Genomic DNA, 19,354 nt, shown 5'->3' with positions numbered 1-19,354 from the left:
CAACCTAACACAGACCATTTTCTCAATAAGAAAGAAGCTTTAAACTCAAGAGAAGATGGATAACCTTTCTTTGTTTTTAGAAAATGAAGAATATTTTGCTAATCCAAATAATTCCTACTCTCTCCATTCAATTTGTCTGATTCACAAGTTTTCTCCAAAGAGCACACCCATGGAAAGATGACTAGATGTAAGAGCGGTAAATCCAGGGACCTTCATGTCTGTGCTATGCCAAGGTATTAACTGATCAATAAGCAAAAAGTCTTCAAATGAGCTAGTTTTTGCTGTAATATAGAGTGGAATGACGATCATGATACAGCATCTCCTCTCAGAAGGCAGAGATATCATGTCTAGCATGTTCTAAACTAGGCCCGACTGCCCCCACCCCCTGATATCCTGAGCTATTACACTGAATCAATCACTTCTTAATCTTCTCCTAAACCCAAGTCATCACTGTACCTACCCTCCAAAGTCACCGAGGAAAGCAGGCAGCTCCCTGACCCTCTTCCTTGCTCATGCAATCCCCCTGGGGTCAGTGGGAATACAGATGATTTTAGAATGTAGAGGCCAGAAGACAATTCAGGGACTCCGCATTACCCCAGGCATACAAGGCCAAGGGTATGGCTAACAGACTAACACAAGTTAGAAGAGTACTCATGTTAAAAGAGAACCCCATAGAGCAGTGGTCCCCAACCTCTGTGGCACCAGGGACCGGGGATCCTATGAGAACCTAATGCCTGATGATCTGAGGTGGAGCTGAGGCGGTGATGCTAGAGCTGGGGAGCGGCTGCAAACACAGATGAAGCTTTGCTCATTCATCTCCCGCTGTGTGGCCTGGTTCCGAACAGGCCACGGACCATGGCCCGAGGGTTGGGGAACCGTGACCCAGAGTGTGGGACTTCGAGACAAACCACTGAGATCACGATCTGGTATCTGGGGGAAATGACTGGAATTTCCACTCTCTCAAAATGATCAGAAAATAAATCTTTAGCTACTAAAACCCAGCAGCTTGAGATCATCTGATGGATTAAAAAGAGTTCAAAATAACTTCACTTAAGGATTTAACTTATCTGTTTAGCATGTGCTACAAGCAATGTCTAACTGTTCCAAGAAAGCCCAGTTAATTAAGCAGGGGGGCCTCTTCCCCACACACCTTCTGCATCAGAGGACAATGAAAAAGCTGCTCTTGAGCCAGGGCCACAGCCTGCAGTGAGGTCATCCAGCTGACACTTCTCCACTCTGTCTGGTCACTGCTTAGATATGCGTGAGTGGATCTGGTCAGGGATGAAAGCCATGAAAGTCCAGTAGGATCAGGGTCAGCCTCTGGTGCCTGCACTTTACAAACCTGAGCTCTGGCTGGAATATGAGAGAAGTAATGACTTAAGCATCTCTTTTCAGGCTTCAGGATACCAATTCATGAGGAAAAAAAGGACAACGATTAAAGCAGAAGATACTACGGTAGACTTGAGAAAGAATCTACTGACTCCAAGGAACTATTATGGACTTATCAATGAAGACTGTACATCCTTCATCTGGGAGGATTGCAAAAACGTCCTCAATACTGTGCAGCTCCTCCCCTGAAGAGCTGGTCTCCGTTTCTCTGCTCACTAATGCTGCAATAGCCTTTTGAGTCACTTTGGCCAACAGAATGCGGTGGAAGTGGTACTGTCCAAGTTCTGAAGCTGGACAGAACTGGACTCAAGAGTCTGGCACTCCCAATCTCCCTCTTGGAAACGTGAGCTGCCGTGTGAACAAGCCAGGGCTAGCCTGTTGGACGATGAGAGATCGGAGATCAGTGCCCCCGCTTCTCCCTTCTTTCATTCCAGCTGACCACCAGCCACCCTCCAAAGGCAGAGCTCAATAGCTGACCAACAACTGACCACAGACTCGTGAGAGCGCCCTGATGACATCAGCGGAAGTACTATCTATATGAACCACTTTCGAATTGCTGGTCCATAGGATTGGGGGCTAAATAAACAGTTGTATGTTTTAAGTCAATAATTTTTTTATGCAGCAGAAACTCATACGCCATTCTCAAAAACTTTCTGGAAAAGATGATTATATCTTTGAAGAGCAATCAACTCCTTGAAGACAGGAAACCATACCAATGATTTCTCGAATATTCTACATAATAGGGTGAATGAAATCATGATGAAAATCAAAGTCATAAAGACCAAATTAAATTATCCTACGTAAATTGCATCCTTTACTATCCAATGAAGGAAGAGGGTACGATATTTAGAAATTTTAAAGGAATTTCATTAGAGGTTGCCAGCGCAGCAGAAGATTAGATGATAAAACACTCACTTGCCTCAATAACTTTTCACACCCCTCCCTTTACTTCTCTTCCGCCTTCCCTTCCCTAGTTTTTATAAAGCGCTTTACTTCCTACCCCCATCACAGTCCTCCAACAGAAACAAGAACACGAGGAGCCTCCACGTATAAAGGCACTTTACTGGGCGCTTCACGCACACGAATTCTCACACCAATGCATTAAGCGAGTGTGATTAGACCCATCTTAGAGCAAAACGTAAAATAAATAAATAAATAAATAATAAACAAATAAATATATATATATATGTCTCTATATATGTACATACATGCATACATATGTAGGAGGGAAAAGTGTGTAAAAAGAAACAAATGAGAGAAAGAAGTAGCTGTGCAAACTTCAATATTCTGCCAAAAGAAAAGAACTGGAATTTTATTGATTTTGGCCAAAGCCTTTCCATGACTTGGAGAGAAAGAAACAAACAAATATATGATAGTTAGGATTAGTGGTATATTAGCCTAGAACTAGCCAATTAAAAGACATCATTGGACAAATAACCCTTGAACTGGACGCACACACCTGAAAACATCAGAGGGAACCACTGGAAATTCTCAGAGATGCAGTCGCTAATCGTGTGCATGGGTGAACGGTTTTGCCATGACACAACCACTACTAAAGTCAAATACACGTTTTATTTAAATTAACTAATAGGCATAATCATATTTATTAATTATTTTAAATTTAAAAGTGAATTATTTCTTCTACTCAAAAAGAAATGTGGCTTTAAAATGTAAATCTGTTTTAGTAAGAAACTTACATTTTTAAATTAAATCTATGTTCTATATTAAATTCATTTCCGTCTTCCGAATTACTTACAAACTGGACAGAAGAGGTAAAAAAAAATTTTAATTTTTAACTGACCCCGATTTTCACAATACAAATTAATGAGTCCCGTGTCCCTGAGATAAGGCCAGAATATAATTAAGCAGCAGTTTGGGGGAAAGTTTGTAAATCCCCTGAATTAAAACTGGGGAAACACCACCATGGCGACTGTACCCCTCTACAGCCAAAATAAAGCTGAGTCTGATTCTTTCCGGTTGAGTCAACTGTCACTCCCGTACCCAAGGGCCCCAAAGCTGGGGGACTCTCAGCCTTCCCCGACTTTGCCCAATCTGGAGAAGGCCCTTTCTGCTCACCTTTGCCATGACAGGCCACTCAGGGCACTGCCCCCGTGAACCTGGACGGTGGCATTTAGGAGTCACTCCCCTGCCACATCGCCACCTCTTCCCACATCTCCCCCTCCCCACTGCTACACTCTTCTCTCTGGTAGACTGGTTCCTGGAGAAATGAAGCTTTTTCTGATCTTGCCCAAGGGGCACACCTCATAGGCCCATGGATTCTCATCTTGACCACTGTGTCTGTGCTCTGTCCCTAGAATCTCTCAGCCTCATCCTTTGCCGAAGGACCCCCCCAAACCCCCACACCCCTAGCACACTGTCCTCTTCGTGTCCCCACTGCTCATCCCGCCCTTCCTTCTGTGCCTGATTCTCGAACTGTTCTGAACCACAGAATCCCTTCCCTCCGAACTCTGCTCTATGGTGTCTCTGTGAACTTGTCTCCCGCCCTCCATTTCTCCTTCCTGTTCCCACTATTCACCTCCACGCCCCTGCTTTGCATCTCCATCTGTCATCCCACCAAAAGCCAAGACGAGGCTTGTCCTCCATGGAGGAAGAATCGGAGAATATGCACATTCAAAACCAGGCTCAACACAGGGACACCACGTGCAGCACTTCTGGAGACGAAGAAGGACTCGCTAAGGGGCTTAGACCACGGGCATCTGCAATTGTCAAGCTGTCATACACTGAACTAAAAGCCGTCTCCTATCACGGTCACTGGATGGCTGTGGTTCTGACTTTGGAATTTCTTCGAAGACTGTCCTGAAGAAGGGCTCTGAGTATCCTCAGATGGGGCTGCCCCTCTGCTCAAAATCCCGAATCTCTCCAGGTGAACAGCTGGCTCCTGGATCCTCCGTTCTCAGCTCCTCACCCTCCATCTTGTTCTAGCGTCACGTCCTCCCTCTCCCCCTGCTCACTCTGCTCACGGCGCTCCTGCCTCCTCAGTACTCCCCACGCACCGGCGCACGCCTGCGGGAACCACCTTTCCCAGGCGTCAGTCAGGGTTGAGTGCTCCTTCACCTTCACTGCCTTCAGGTGCAAACGCCACGGCAGCAGAAACGGCCCCGTGCCCCTAGGCAGCTGTGTGTGCAGGGTAGCCAGGCACTGAATTATCTGGACAAACTGACGGCTTCCAAATTCCTCAAACGCTACGCTTCTCTTCAGATTATAGAGAATGACAAAGCAGTGGTCAGCAAAATATAGTTCTACTACAGAGTTTTCCCAAAAGGAGAAACTAGATGAGGAAAACTGCCTATATGAAGTCACTTGAAATGCAGGAGTCTCTCCAAAACCAGAGTTAGACCAAGGGACACCACGGTAGGCGGTGCCCACGACTGTTCAGACTGTTGCCAGCCGCATTAATCACTCCTCCTCCAGATAACAATTTTCCCATAAATAGAAATTTCATTCTCCTCCCTTTTTCTCTCTCAAATACACATCATACACATACAAGCACACAAACACGTTGATACCCAATACAGGAGAACAGAAGCCAAAAAACAGAAAAAAATGTGGAATTCTGCCAGTTTAATACGCATTTGATTTCTTTCCTCTAGAATAATTCAGAGGAATCAGTGACTAAAGCCACTTAATTGTGCGGCTTTGAAATCTAATTCTGAAATATTAGAATACTAAAAGTAAAATGTTAAGAGAACCCACGGGTGATTAGGACAATGTCAGTGGCTCTTCTGGACTATTTCCTTAGGTCACCTAACAAAGAACCCTGGCCTCAGAAAGTATTGGTTAAACCATCTTAGAGGAAGAACATGGCGCCCATGTCAGGAGCAAGAAGCCGGAACAGAAGGCCAGGGCAGCTGCACCTGCAAAGCCTGGCACAAGTCCGCTCTCTTCTACAGTCAAGGGAACTGACCAAGGTGACCTCTAAAGTCTCATCCGTGGAAAATTTTCTGCTTCTACATCTGAGGAGGAGCAAAAGAAAGTGCTGTTATTTATGCCCAAATCAGCAATTGGGAGATAAATCTACTGAATCTAGCATCCTAGTCTGGGGTGGGAATTGTTAAATTTAGCATCATCTTAGTCTGCTTGGGCAGCTATTACAAAATACCATAGACGGGTGGCTTGTGACAAAAATTCACTGACTTCTCTGAGACTCCTCCAACAGGGTCTACGTCCGGTCAGCTCCCAGTACACCCCACTCAACCCCCTCACTTGGTCTCACATCCCAACCCATAAATGAATCCGATTTGGCAGCTCCCACCTGCCACACGCATCAGCTTCCAAGTTGAAGCATAAAGTAATTACAGTGTATGAGAACATGTCTAGTGTATATTTATAGGGGGTTGGGGAAAAGTAGGGAGAAAGGAGAGGAAGAGGAAAAAAGAAAATGAGGAAGGAAAAAAGAGAAAATAAGGAGAATCAATAAAAATGTAGCTCAGAAGAGAAGGAAGAAGATGTGGTGCCCAGTAAAACATGTGTCAAATAAGGACATCTGCGGGGCTGCTCAGTCGGGGGGAGAAGAAAATCTGGAACCGCACGAGACCTTGGTCTCCCTAACTGAGCCAAAGCAAACTGTTCTTAGTCTGAGACAGGAATGTACATGGCATCAAGATTACAAATCATAAAAACGATGTCTGATCTTTCATTGGATACTGGATTTTTAAAAATCCAGCTACCAAGAGCATTTTGGGAATAAGTATGGCAACTGGAACAGGGATGTATTAGAAAATAGTAGTGCATCGATGTTAAATTTTTTTGAGCAATGGGACTTTTATTGAGGTTGTTTAGGAGCACATCTTTGTTCTTCAAAGATACTTGCCAACGTATTTCGAGATGAAATGTCATCATGTCTCAACTAACTTTCAGAAGGCCTGTAAAACAAACCACACACACACACACACACACACACACAGAAAGACAGATAAACTAATATGGTCAAATATTAACAATTGGTGAATTTAATTGAAGGATATGTGTCTAGATTGTACTAGTTTTACAACTTTCTCAGGTGTGAAATGTTTCAAAATAAAAAGTTTAAAAAAAAAAAAAAAAAAGATAAACTAGCCTGAACCTAACTTCCATAAGCCTCAGGATATTTCTATTTAGCCAATAAGCTCCTCCTATTGACCGGAAGGCACAATTTTGTGGGAATCAAAGGCTCACAGAGCCTGGATTCAGGCTGCCTGCACTGGGATACCGTCCATCACTGATGATCAGACAAGGTACTTAACACCTTCAAGCCCGTTGCCTCACCTGTACAATGGGGACAAAAATAGTACCTAACTCAAGGCGTTGATTATGAGAATTAAATAAATTAATTCACAAATGTTATTCTTATAGTTGTTGATGATGATGATTAATATGAGAAAGTTAAATAATTCACAAGTTATTATTATTATTGATATGAGAGAACAGAATAACACCATCCTCACTTACATTGCCCAAATAGAATCCCAAAGGATAAGCTATTTCGTTTTAGAATAGTTTTCTCTCTTCCCCTTATGCAAAACAGATAAGTAATCTCAGAAAGCTGGCATGTGCCAAAAACCTCAGAAATTGGAATCGATCCATACATCACGTCTTTAACAGGATAAGAGGTGACGCCTCTACTAAAGTTTCTTGTAAACTCTGTCTCTTATCTCCACGTTCGGGGTGGAGCACTCGCAAAGAAGCAGCAACTGTAAAGAAGAACAATGAGCCGCCTTCTGCAAGCAGGAGGGTTCAGGGAGAAGGGTAGGGCTCTGGGTGGGAAGCCCCAAGTCAAAACAGATTCCTTCTTTTTGCAGGGAAAGCTCAGGCCAAGGACGGGAGAGCTGGCTTCTCCCCTCCCCACAGTCACTGCCTTGATGGCTGGGACTGTGGCCCAGACAGAGCACATTCCACAGGGCAGGGAGAGTAGGCGTGGGGCCAGCAGCCGTTAAACACCACTTTTGTATCCTCCAGCAAGAAAGAATGTCTGGAAGCCAACAGCATGTGCCTTGTTCTAAGAACAGATTTCTCCTCTGGCTATTTCTCCAGCTTACAGAAGAACTGTTATGCAGGGCACATCCACCTATACTGACTGCCTTTCCTTCATAACCTGGTGCCTCGGTGCGAAAGACTTCGGACTATGGAAAACATTCATATTTTTTTAAAAAGTCTCAAGTATGGCATGCTTCTATTATCAGTACGATCATAGTCCCTAAGTCTGCAGGAATACTGTGGCATGCACACATTTAAAAGAAAATAATCAAGTCTATACGTTTTTAGAGAGCTAATTCCTTACATTATGCATTCTTTTACAACTATGAATTGGCTTAAATTTTGTTTTGGATAGTTGCTATGTAAACAAGTACTAAAAAAATCAAGATAAAGAAGACGGTTCTTCAAAAAAAAAAAAGAAAGAAAGAAAGAAAGAAAATAATCAAGTCTACAGAGAGCCTGAAGTTGTCCACGTATTCCCAGAATTTGAGTTATATATTTTTTTTAAAGTTTAAAGGAAGACACATAAGTTGCCACACAGGACACTGAGGAGAGCTGCAGACACTGCAGAAGTCGGTCCCTCTGGGGCGATGGAGGGACAGAACTCGGGTCCTCGGTCTGTGGAATCTGAGGACCCTTTCAGAGCTCGCTTCCGTCGCAAACCTTCTTGTCACGTGTTCTTCTGCCGTTGATCACGGACATCTCTGGATAGTCACGAAAAGCCACGGAGTGTTTATAATGCATATTCTGGCTCTTTTTCGTCTTTCTAAAATTATTAATTAAAAATTAAGCCAACCAATTTAAAAGAGAAAAAAAAGAAATATAACTTGAAGTTCTGACGCTTGGATATATTAGTTAAGAAATACAAAACATACGCAAAATGAGTAATACATAGGCATTAAAAATAGAGAGATAATAAGAAAATATCTATCATTGAATATGAGAGGATAACATGAAAATTATATGAAAAATATGAATTATGGCTATAATAAAAGAAATATTCATAGATATGTATGCTAATACAACAGAAATTAATAGCAGTTCAGGGAGTAATGAGTTTTTGAGAGATGTCTCTTTTCTTTATTTTTCAGTTTCTGTAATGGAATAATATTCTTTTTTGCAATGAGTCATACTGCGGAGAGTTTTTCTTGATAAGAAAGACAAAACAATGAATCTAGAACAAGGGCAGATTCCTTATTTTTGAATTCCATAGTCACCTAAGGGAACTAAACACCAGGAATCCATAACAGTCATCAAAAATACACTGTGGATCAACCGGCTCAGACGGTATTTTCACCCGAGCAAGTTCCCTGATGGGCACCCTGGCAAAGAGTCTTCCCGTTTGACTTGGAGAATGACCCCAAATGCCGACACAAGGGGAGAGGCGTCAGGGCCTCTGCGAAAAGTATTTACACGTGAGAAAAAAACAGACACACACACCACCACCGACGCCACCAGAAAACTGAAGCACTCCAAGCAAGTATGAAAGACTAAGATGGTTTGAAATCCCTCAGCTAATGACAGACTCAGCTGTAGAGAGCTATATCTCCATTCGTTTGACATGTACAGAAGACTTGGGCCCTACGGGGTGGAGACCCTGGCCACTGTCTGAATCCACAAGCTCGCCGTGGGTGTGCGCTCACAGCTGATGAGCTTTTACTAGGGTGGTTAGTACTCCAGCAAGGAACACACAGCAGTTTCCTAGCCGTGACCTACCAACGCCTATGCTCTGAGATTCACATGGCCCTTGGGAGCTAGGAAAAAGCACAGCTCAAGTAAGTTAACTGACTGTGTTCCACAGACGGAGTGAGCAGCAAAAGGCATTAAGAGGTGTCCTGCAGTCAAGAACGGAGTAGCACAGGGCCCACCCAGCACCAGACATGCTCCTATCTATGCCCAGAGCCTCCAAATGATATTGAGACGCTAGAAGGGACAGGTGACTCTTCCTATCGTCACTCAGACAAAGAGTGAGAACGGCAAGAGGGATCTCAGGCAGCCGTAATTTTATAATTCAGTCTCAAAACCCTCCTCTTAAAAATCCGCATTCACAACTTCATTAACTGTTCATACAGAACTTCTCATTAATGACTCTCCCATTCATATGCACGGTTACCTTTCCAGTAGTTAATTACACAAGTTTTCACAAGATTCCTAGCAATCTGAAAATGTTTTATGAGCTGGTATTGCATATTCTGAGGAGCATTTCCAAGCCAGTGATTGCTCATCACTGACGGCCATAGCAAAGCCGGAATCAGCTGGGAATGAGAAATGATGGAAGGAAGAACTAATTAGAGGCAGAAATACCTGTATTATAAAATTATAAAGAAATCATACCAAGCACCTGCCTTTTTTAAAAAAAAACCAATCTCCTTGTGTAAAAAAAACAAAGTGAATAAAGAGACTTGTCCTACCAACCCCACTGGGTTCATTCATGGAATAAATATTTCTGAGCACTGGGTCGTTGGGTACAACGGTGGTGGAAAGCAAACAGATCCTTGCTCTGTTAGAACCTACACGAATGGGAAATAAAATGCTTATTGAGCAAAATAACGAACGTAAAATATAAAATATTATAACCTTTCTGAAATGAAAGGACCCAGATCTTCAAGAGCAGGGAGCGTTTCCTTAAGGCTTTGGTCACCCTGAAGGATAAGCAGCAGTTAACTGGGCAAAGGGGAGGGGGGGGAAGTTCCAGACAGAGGGAACAGCATGTGCAAAGGCCCTGTGGGAGGAAGGAACATATTTAAATAACTTAAAAAAGGGGAAAAGGGGTTGGCAGGCCTTGTTAGGAACCATGTTTTTCGACTAACAGCAATACAGAACCATTGAGATAATTAAGGAATGACAGTAACCTAAGCAGGTTTGCATTCTGAAAACATTTCTCCTAAATTTTGCGGGATGATGGGAAGGAGAGAGGGAACAAAAGAGATGGAGAAGAGTTGTTCACAGATTACTGCCACCGTCCTGGTAAAAGATGGGGGCAGCTTCGTCCTAATGAGGCAGCGGGAAGATGGAAAGTGGGCGGAGTCGAGATATTTAGGCCGAAAGGTGCACAGGACTGAATGACACATTGGCTATGAGGACTTAGGGAGAGGAAAAGGTCAAGGATGGCTCCCAGGTGCCTGGCCTGCCTGAGTGGATGGATGACTGCACCATTCGCTGAGACAGAGAACAGGTCTGGGGTGGAGCCTGGGTGGAGGAGCGTCATAAGTTCCGTCTTTGACATATTTCGTTGCGAAACCTTTGACAGCCCAGCAGAGAGGCAAGCTGGCAGCTAGATAATCGGGTCTTGGAGACAGAGCCAGGCTCAAGATATAAATTACAGGCCTATCATAAAACAGATGGTAATTGGAGTGATAGAAGTTGCCCAAGGAAAGGTTACAGAGTGAGAAGAGATGACATTTTTGGCATCAAGCCCTAAGATACCCAAACCCTTTCAGAAGAACTTAGGACTCAAAGGAGATAATGTGTAAGAATGAATTTTATGAACTGTAAAGCAGTATTAGAATTAGTTACATAAAAGTTGAAAGGGCTCGGACACATGTATCTCCGTACTTTATAGGCGTAGAAACTGAAAGAAAAGTTACAGATCAAGCTCAACAAGCCACTAGTTATACAGACAGGACTGGGCAGGAGTTTAATCCATATCGAAGCTCCAAAAAGTCCAGGAGAACAGACAGAGTTTTCTGTGAGCTCAAGAGGCTCCGGGAAGGGGGCTTAGAATGACTCATAATCGCGGTGTTTCTGCAGCTCCCCGGGGCCCGGCCGACACACTGCAGCCTCACATCTGCAGGACTCCTGCCCTTCTTCTCCCCCTTAAAGGGCCTTTGTCATTTGTTCCCCGGCCCCACAGGCAGGACAGAAGGGCCTTTGCTTCTGGGCTCCTTAAAAGCAGATGCAGTTTAGGGAGCTGGGAAGTTAGAGACTTCGTCCTGCACGTTTCAGGGAGGACTTGGCCGTGACTCGGTGATGTGTAAAACACAAGCCCCACACAGCACACTTTTCCCTGAGGCCTGAGCACTGACTGTCTCAACATCCAACTCAAAAATGGCAGGCGAGGGAGACGCAATGGAGCCTTACACGAAACAGCTTTTATTTTTCTCTTAGGAAATCTGTTTGAAACGATACTCACGGCTAGAATTAAAAGCGATTTCCTCCTCAAAACAGTGGCCTTAGAACCATCCTGTCTAGCTGCACAAATCAAATGCCATTCAGCTCACACCACTGGGAAAGACAATGGGTGGGAGGCTGGACTAAATGACCCTCATCGGTTTCTCCAGCTCCAAGATTCTTCTCCCATGGGCAAAAACCGGATGTTCCTATAAAAGAATCAGCATCTTTCAAAACCATCTCTCTTCTCTATGCTAATCTATGAATTAATGACACTCAGAATTACGATTAATCAAGTTTGGGGTTCGACGTAGATATTTTATCAGCCAGGAGTTTGCTTTCACCTACTTTCCTCTCTGGGGCCTTCTCGGAGTCCCTTTCCTAAACATACAATGGCCACCGAGCCACCAGGCATGTGCTGAGACCCAACACTCTTTTCCCACAGAACAGATGCCATCTCATCTCTACCATCAAGCCCTGGATGGCATCAGCCCCAAATTAATCATCTGGAGCAGTGTGGGAGGGTTGTTGTTTCTCAACATTCTAATTTGAAAATGTAAATCTCAGGAAAGAAGAATCGTATAATGAATACTGTATGCCAACCACCTAGATCCTACCATTAATTTTATTGTTCTCATCGTACCACAAATCTATCCACTAATCTATTCATGCATCATTCCATGTTATTATTTTATGTGTTACACAGTAAATCGCAGTCCTAGTGTAAATACAAATTTGATCTGGAGACTATTTAAACAATTCTTATGCCACCTCTCCAGAAATTCTGATTTAGTCTTGAGTGAAAATAATCTCCTCAGGTAATTCAAATGTGTAGGCAAAGGGAAAGGTGAGAATGCATCTGCTTCCCATGAGCTCCGACGAATGGGGTGGGAGAGGCCAGAGGGAGGGGACACACACCAACACATACAACCCACCACCCACAAACACAGAGGGCAAAGGATGCGGCCGGTTGGGAAGACTCGCCTCTACCCCTTTAGAACTGAGGTCACTGCAAAGGCAATTCAGGTCTAAAGACACTCCCTGGGCTCACACACTGGTCCATCGCCCTTGCCCAGCTGCCTCTCTCCATCCTTGTCTGTTCCCTTCCCCTCTCACGCTGCCTCCAACCACAGCAGAAGGTGGCACGGAAATGGGCTTGCAGGTCTTCTCGAAATCTAGCAAAAGAAGGATTAGCGATAAACCCTGCGGAGGTTTTTTAGTGCGGACAATCGGGAAGCAGAATGCATCGTCGTCAGCAGCCGCTGAAACAGCAGCATCTCTGTTTCCGCCGTCACTGGGACCCAGAGCACACACGTGAAATGGTGATGCAGCGATGCGACAAGTTCAAAATAAAACTCTGGGGACAGACAATACCTACAAGAGTTCATAAAAAGAGCGACTATGGGAAGAATCGTGGTATAACCCACTGGGCATCTAATCAAATAATTAGTAGCAGTATCAGAAAAGCCTGGATAATGATTTCATGTCGAAGACAGAGAGAGAGATGTTACACAGGAAATCGCAGACCTAGCATCTATCAAGATACATTGATCGACTGATAGATCATATATATGTAACAACACCAAAAAACCTATTTTTGTTTAACAAATGTAGAAACAGTATCGGGAAGCACCTTCTAATTTTAACTTAACACTTTAAAATTAGGGAGTACCTTTAACTTTTTCTAAAGTGATTCCACATAAATGATTTCATTTAATCCTTATAACTCTGTGAAATCAATGAGTGTTATCATTCCGCTTTACGAATGAAGCAAATGAGATCAAGGTAAATCAAATTAAATCAGAGACTTACTGAACCCAAAATGTAAATGACCTGACTTCTGGCCACATTTTTGGTGATCTGAAAGCACTTTACAGAAAAATCGAAATCAAGGTCAGAGAGAATAGTCTCTCTTAAAAACAGACTTTACGAAGGAAAAGATGGGCTTGAAAAGCAATCAGGACAAAGCAAAAAAATGTCCTGATGGCATTTGTAGTTCTAATTCCAGAAGCATTTCAGATAGGTGGAGAAACAGCACTTTTTACAAAACGAAGATAAACAACAACCCAAGAAAGCCATGCCTCAGCCTGGACGATCTTGGCGCAGTTTACACTGGCTGGAGCATTTGTCAGATTTCTGTGAATTCTGGGAGAGTCCACAACTTATCCTTGAATGGCCTATGAAGATATGTCCTTTAAGCTTTTTTTTTTCTTTAATTTTATTGGCAGGGCATGGGGCCGGGGCAACTTTGAAAAGCAAGAGATTAACACAAAAATCTGCTTTTCCAGCTTCTTTTAAAGCTAGATGATCTGGCAACGCTAGATCCGAATTCCTGTCTGACAGCAGTGCGTTGGAGCTGAGTGCCTGCTGCTTCCTCCGGACAGGCCCTAAGCTCCCAGGTTCTCCAGTCCCTCGTGCGCCCAGCGATCTCCTGATCAGCTTCACTCGCTCACCTGCCTGACTCCTGAGCTCCAATCAACGTGAAGGCAAATGGTCCAGGAAGGCGGTAACGTCAGCCATGATGGTACGTGAAGATTAGTACATCAGGTCACACTGTTTTTAAATAATGCAGAATAGGAAAAGAACGTAGGACACTGGCCAAGCTGTGACACTGGGGAACAGGAAGGTGAATGACCCAATCCAGTGTATTTCCCACCATGTGATGAGGAATAAAAGGAAAAGAGGCCCGTTCAAGTTAGGGCAGCAGGGCTGAGGCAGCAGAGGTAGGGAGCTGGGTCCACACTAAGTCTGTGACTCAAGTCCTAGCCCAGTGCTGCTCAAGGACTATTTGTGGAAGGGACACACGCATGACAATCTCAGAGACACCTGCATTCGCTTCACCAGGTGCCTGTGACGGCCGAAAGACACAAGAGTGGCAAAATGAGGTGAAAGTCGCCGATGGCATCTCAGAGGTTATTAGACAACTCAGAAGTTCTGAGACAAAACTCAAGCATCATAATATGAGTAGTAACTGATGCTACTCTGGAAAAAAAAATTCAAACTAGTTGAATTTTAAGTGCAAAATCTGAGCGATTGGCAATGTCTGCCTGGAGTGCCTTACTGGGCAAGAAAGTAGGGTCCAGTGTGAGCTCAGAAGGCAGAAGAGCTGGGTTCAAAGGAGGGGCCCGCAGCAGGCACGGGGACAGAAGAACGCCACCAGCACTCTGCACCTGTCGTCTCTGGTCTAACCATCCCAGCGCTAGAATGCTTTATTCAGTATCTTTCATGGAACTTTTGTTTTTTGTGTGGTTTTCCTAATTCCACTCCACTCCCCCCAGGGTCAGCAAAGGGCAAATTCAGCCAGGTTGACTAGGCAAAGCACCATGAGGTCAGGCCATCAGGCCAAGTTATTCCCACTGGACTCTAATCTCAGAACAGGACTGCTACCCAGATCCTTGTATCGCTAGCACGGAGTGGGACGTCTGAGTGGACAGGTATAAGAGGGATTAGTCAGGAATGGGAGGGGGCAAGGGGCCTAATCAGGTGTAGAACTGACCCCCAAGAAAGGTTCATAGGCCAAGTCAGTTTCTTGGGCTCCATCTAGCTTGACCTGGCATCACACTTGGTGAAGTGTGACATGGCTGGAGTCCAATTGGCCTCACAGGAGAGGCAGCAGGACACCTGGCCAATGATTCTCAAACTTTAACATCCATGGGAATTGGCGAGGGAGCTGCTGATCCTCAGATTATCACTGAGAAAGCCTGGGGTGGGGCCTGAGATTCTGCATCAGTGACAAACTCCCAGGAGATGCTGAAACTGCTGGTCCATGGACCCGCGCTTTAAGTAGCAAAGCTCCGAGCCAGCAGTTTCAACCTCGGTTTCACTTTGGAATGACTAGGGAAGCTTTTAAACATGTCTGCTGCTCAGACCTCATCCCAGAACCAAGTAGATCAGAATCTCTTGGGCTGGGACCCAGGCAACAAAATTTTTTAAGCTCCCAGGTAATTATAAAGTGCAGTCAAGATCGAGAATCATTGCTCTAGGCAGTGGGTATAATCACAGCAGGAGCCTCATAGTTGCAGGGGGTTCATCTGGCTTGACAGCTCAGGGATGGAGTCAGCCAAGGACGTGACCAGAGGCCCAGTTGAGAAGGTTCCAGACTGGTGTGCCACACTCCTAGGCCTGGACAAACACAACAGAGAGGGGCAGGGGGATTGCCGGTGCCCAGAGCTTACCCCAAGCATGACAGACACCTGTAAGCAGCAAACCTAGATCCGAATTTCCCCAGTGGACCAGCTCCTAAAACGCATGACTGAGTTTGCTCAGGCAGGCTCTAAAGCTGGCAGAGTTCCAGGCTGGCGTCCTCCGTACTTCACATTGGCCCAATGTGAAAACGCCTCGGTCTCCAGCTACTCCCTGCATTTGGAAAGCAAATTCTGCAGTTTCCAATCCCCTTACTGATGCACACCACTAACGTGACAACCTCCAGGATGCCATCATTGCCTAGGGAACACAAGTCCTTGCAATGAGGCAGGACGATCTAAGAGCAGATTCGAAACCCTGAGTTCGGGTCCTCGTGCCATCAGAGCTGAGGAAAGCTCTAGAAACAGGCGCGGAGTTGGAGCGCAGTCAGAGAGGAAGGGAAAGGTCTAGGTGTGGAGAAGAAAGGAGGAGAGCAAAGGACTCAAGAAAAGAGAAAGGGGACAGGAAGGAGACGAGAAGAAGAAAGCCCAGTGGGGAAAGGGAAGACGGGACCAGGCAAATGACGTGGCGTCTTTGAGGGATGGTGCCCGGGGCAGGAGAGGGCCAAACCCTAGGCGAAGGCCAGATTCCAGGAGGATCTGTGTTTTTGAAATTTATGTTTATCATGTTTCAAAAATGATTTAACGGGCATAAAGAAACATATAAGGTCAAATAAAATTCAAAACGGATGTAGAGAAGAACTCTTGACATGGGAAGACCAGAAAGGAGAAAGGAAGAAAAATCAAGGCGAGTTATGCTTCAGCCCGGGGTGTTTTAAGTGAATATGGGAGGTGGAGTCTTCCATTTATGGTCAGAAAAGACGGCTTCGAATTTGTCTACTTTGAATCGGTTATTTTGAGAATACTATAAAATGTCTTTAAAAAGCAAGACTTTTTTTAATGATGTAAGCCACTTATTTTTAATGCAATTTTCCAAACAAAGGGGGTTGTTCCCCCAAAAAATGAAAACAAAGGGTAAGGTTTAGGGAACAGACAGTGCAGCATCCAGGCGAAGCGCTCCCTGTAGTTTGGGGGTGCTACGCCTACCTGTCGGTGGGCAGGGTCTAATTAGTGCACGGTGGCGGGAGCGAGCGGAATGCTGTGGGAAACAGACAGCGAGCAGTGCAGTGGGGGTTCTCATCTGTGCCCACGGGATGCTGGGGGGACACCTCGGCGCCCAGACCTGATCCCTCTAGCCTCCACTTTAGACGTGCAATCTCCAGGACACTAGCTCTTAACATTTTGGGGGCCATGAATATCTTCTGAGAATGAGAAGAAAAATGCACATATGCACCGCACCTGGACACGGTGGAGGGCATCTCAGGTGGCTTCCAGACCCATGAGTCCACGGACCCAGCTTAAAAACCACCATGCTACGGGGTTTCAAGTCTCACGGGTTTCTTCCAGCAGAACGCGAACTGCCCTGGTCACCAGCACTTGTCCCTCAAGAGCTTCGTGAAACTCCAGTGAACACCCAGTGCTATGGACTGAATCGTGTTACCTCAAAATCCGTATGTTAACGCAATGTGATGGTATCTGAAGATGGGACTTTTAGGAAGTAATGAGGTTTAGGTGAGGTCATGAGGGTGGGGCCCCCCTGATGGGATCAGTGCCCTTGACAGGAGAGGAAGAGAGACCGGTACTCAGCTCTCTCCCTCCACCGTGTGAGGACACGGCAAGGGGAAAGTCTGGGAGAGGGCTCTCTCCAGGAACGGGATTTGCCGGCACCTTGATCTTGGACTTCTCAGCCTCCAGACTCTGAGGAACGAAAGCCTTTAGTTCAAGCCCCCCAGGCTATGGTATTTTGTGACAGCAGCCCATGCAGACCACGACACCTAGACACTGTCAGTGCCCAACTCCTCCACCTGGTCCACTGTGGAGAATAAGAGCCTCTGAGACACCGGTCCCCTCATTTTTGCCTCTTCTACCACACGGCCCTTAGGCCAGGCTGGAGAATGCCCTCCAGGACGCTATGGGGCATGCAGGTCCGGCACGGAGGAGGCTGGCTGGGCCCCCGACGGAGGGGTCTGAAACAGCAGAAGCAAGGGCAGAAATGACATTTTAAGGTGACCAAGCAGTCCTAGATGTGAGAAGGGAAAATGATTGAAATGGGAAGTCCGGAGGGAGAGCTGGTGGTCCTCCAGGCGTGCTCCGACTGTCCACGTGGGGCTGCTCTTCTAGAGAAAACGCAGCAGGCTTCAGGCCCAAGTTGTTACATGGCTCCAACCAGGCAAAGTTGCCTTCTCTCAAACCAGTATTTTCACGCACATCGCTCTCCATCAAATAATAGATCTTTACAAGTCCCTGCTCACAGCCAGTTCCTCCAGGCCTGGCTGCTCGATCTGCCACGGCCGTCCTTCACTGTTAGCACACGTCTCGGCTTTGACTCACACACGTGCTCGTTCAGGCAGCAGCCCTGCTGGGCTTCACTCTAGGGCAGGGCTGTCTTCTATGGCTTTTGTGATCATTCCAGGAGGCCGGATTCCAGGCTCTGAGCTCAGAGGCGGCCCGGTAATTATTGTTGGCCGGCTGCTTTTCCTGAGCATAATCAGACCTTTTGATTCCCATATACACACCACCTGTGTCCCTGCCACTCTCCTCTCTGGTGAAAGGGACTTCTTCAAAGCCCACTCACATTCCAGGCACAGTTTGCACATCAGGGGGTGAGCGGCCCAGCCCAGGAGTGTCGAAAAGTACAACTGGGGCTTTGGCGCACTGAGCAGAAGTAGAAGGAAATAAAGAGTTCTCTTATCTGTGACGTGAAAGGGCTGTGCTCAGCCATGTCAAAAGTCCCTTCCAAACCTGTGACCCTGTAAGTTTGAGGAAACCTTCTATTGTACTCAGTGAGGCAGACGCGGCTGCCTCACCACTCATCCTGCCCGCCCTCCTCACTATCGGGTATCAGTCTTGTTCAGGGCAGCAAGGCATCCAGCTGCAACGCCCCCTCCCTGGCCCCTCATGTGGGGAGGGCTGGCCACTGAAACCTAAGAGGAATTCTGGGGGGAGCAAGCCTTGGCTTTTCCGATACAGGTACCACCCCCCCTCTGCTTTGCCCTCCCACTTTCTGCTCCGGGGAGGCTGATGCTATGCTGGAGGTGAAGCAGCTATTTTGCAGTCACAAGTCAATGCCCATGAGGACAAAGGTCTACCTGCTAAAGAGGGTAGAATGAAAAGGTGAAGCAGTCCTGGGCCCCACTGGCACCATTCGACCACTGCACCCGTCTTCAAGGCCTAGCGCAGGACTTCTTGGTTCACAAGATAAGCAGTAGTAGGTCCTTACATGTTTACATTACTGTATTTTGAAGCCAAGTGGCATATACACTTGCAATCTTAAAACTTCTGTTCATGGTTTTGTTTTACTTTTTTTTTTTTTTCCTAAAAGCAAATTTGGCTCAGGTAATATTTTCTCAAAAGGGCAATGAGGAAAAAAAAAAATCTATCTACCAGGATATTTTTCTTTTGGTTGGCAAATACCAAAGAACAAACTTCGCCACGAAAAGTTATCTGCATTTCATGAAAAACCAATGAAGGGCTAACCGGTCTTCCAAATCGCCAGCTGTTTTGCAGAAATGCAGCTCTATAGAGAAGAACCGCCAGGTAGCACATTCAAACTCGTCGGCCTTTACAGCTAAGGATTTTCTCTCTTTGGCATTCGACCTCATTATCAGTAATGATTTTGTTGTTGTTGTTGTTGTTGTTTC

General features: G+C 45.6%; 1 long non-coding RNA gene across 2 annotated transcripts in view; it reads right to left on the bottom strand.

The window, feature by feature from the left end:
• Nucleotides 1-19,354, bottom strand: part of LOC120601153 (uncharacterized) — a 50,536-nt gene that overhangs the window by 16,032 nt on the left and 15,150 nt on the right. The window contains exon 2 of one of the 2 annotated variants that reach the window (XR_005652371.1): nt 4,957-5,363. The exons of the other annotated variant lie outside the window; for it this stretch is intronic. This is a non-coding gene — a long non-coding RNA (uncharacterized LOC120601153). Of the gene's footprint in view, nt 1-4,956; nt 5,364-19,354 lie in introns of those variants that run through there. 2 annotated transcript variants of the gene reach the window in all.

This window comes from Pteropus medius, unplaced genomic scaffold (assembly GCF_902729225.1).
Source record: "Pteropus medius unplaced genomic scaffold, Ma_sr-lr_union100, whole genome shotgun sequence".
NCBI lineage: Eukaryota > Metazoa > Chordata > Mammalia > Chiroptera > Pteropodidae > Pteropus > Pteropus medius.
This window is presented reverse-complemented; position numbering and strand designations above follow the sequence as displayed.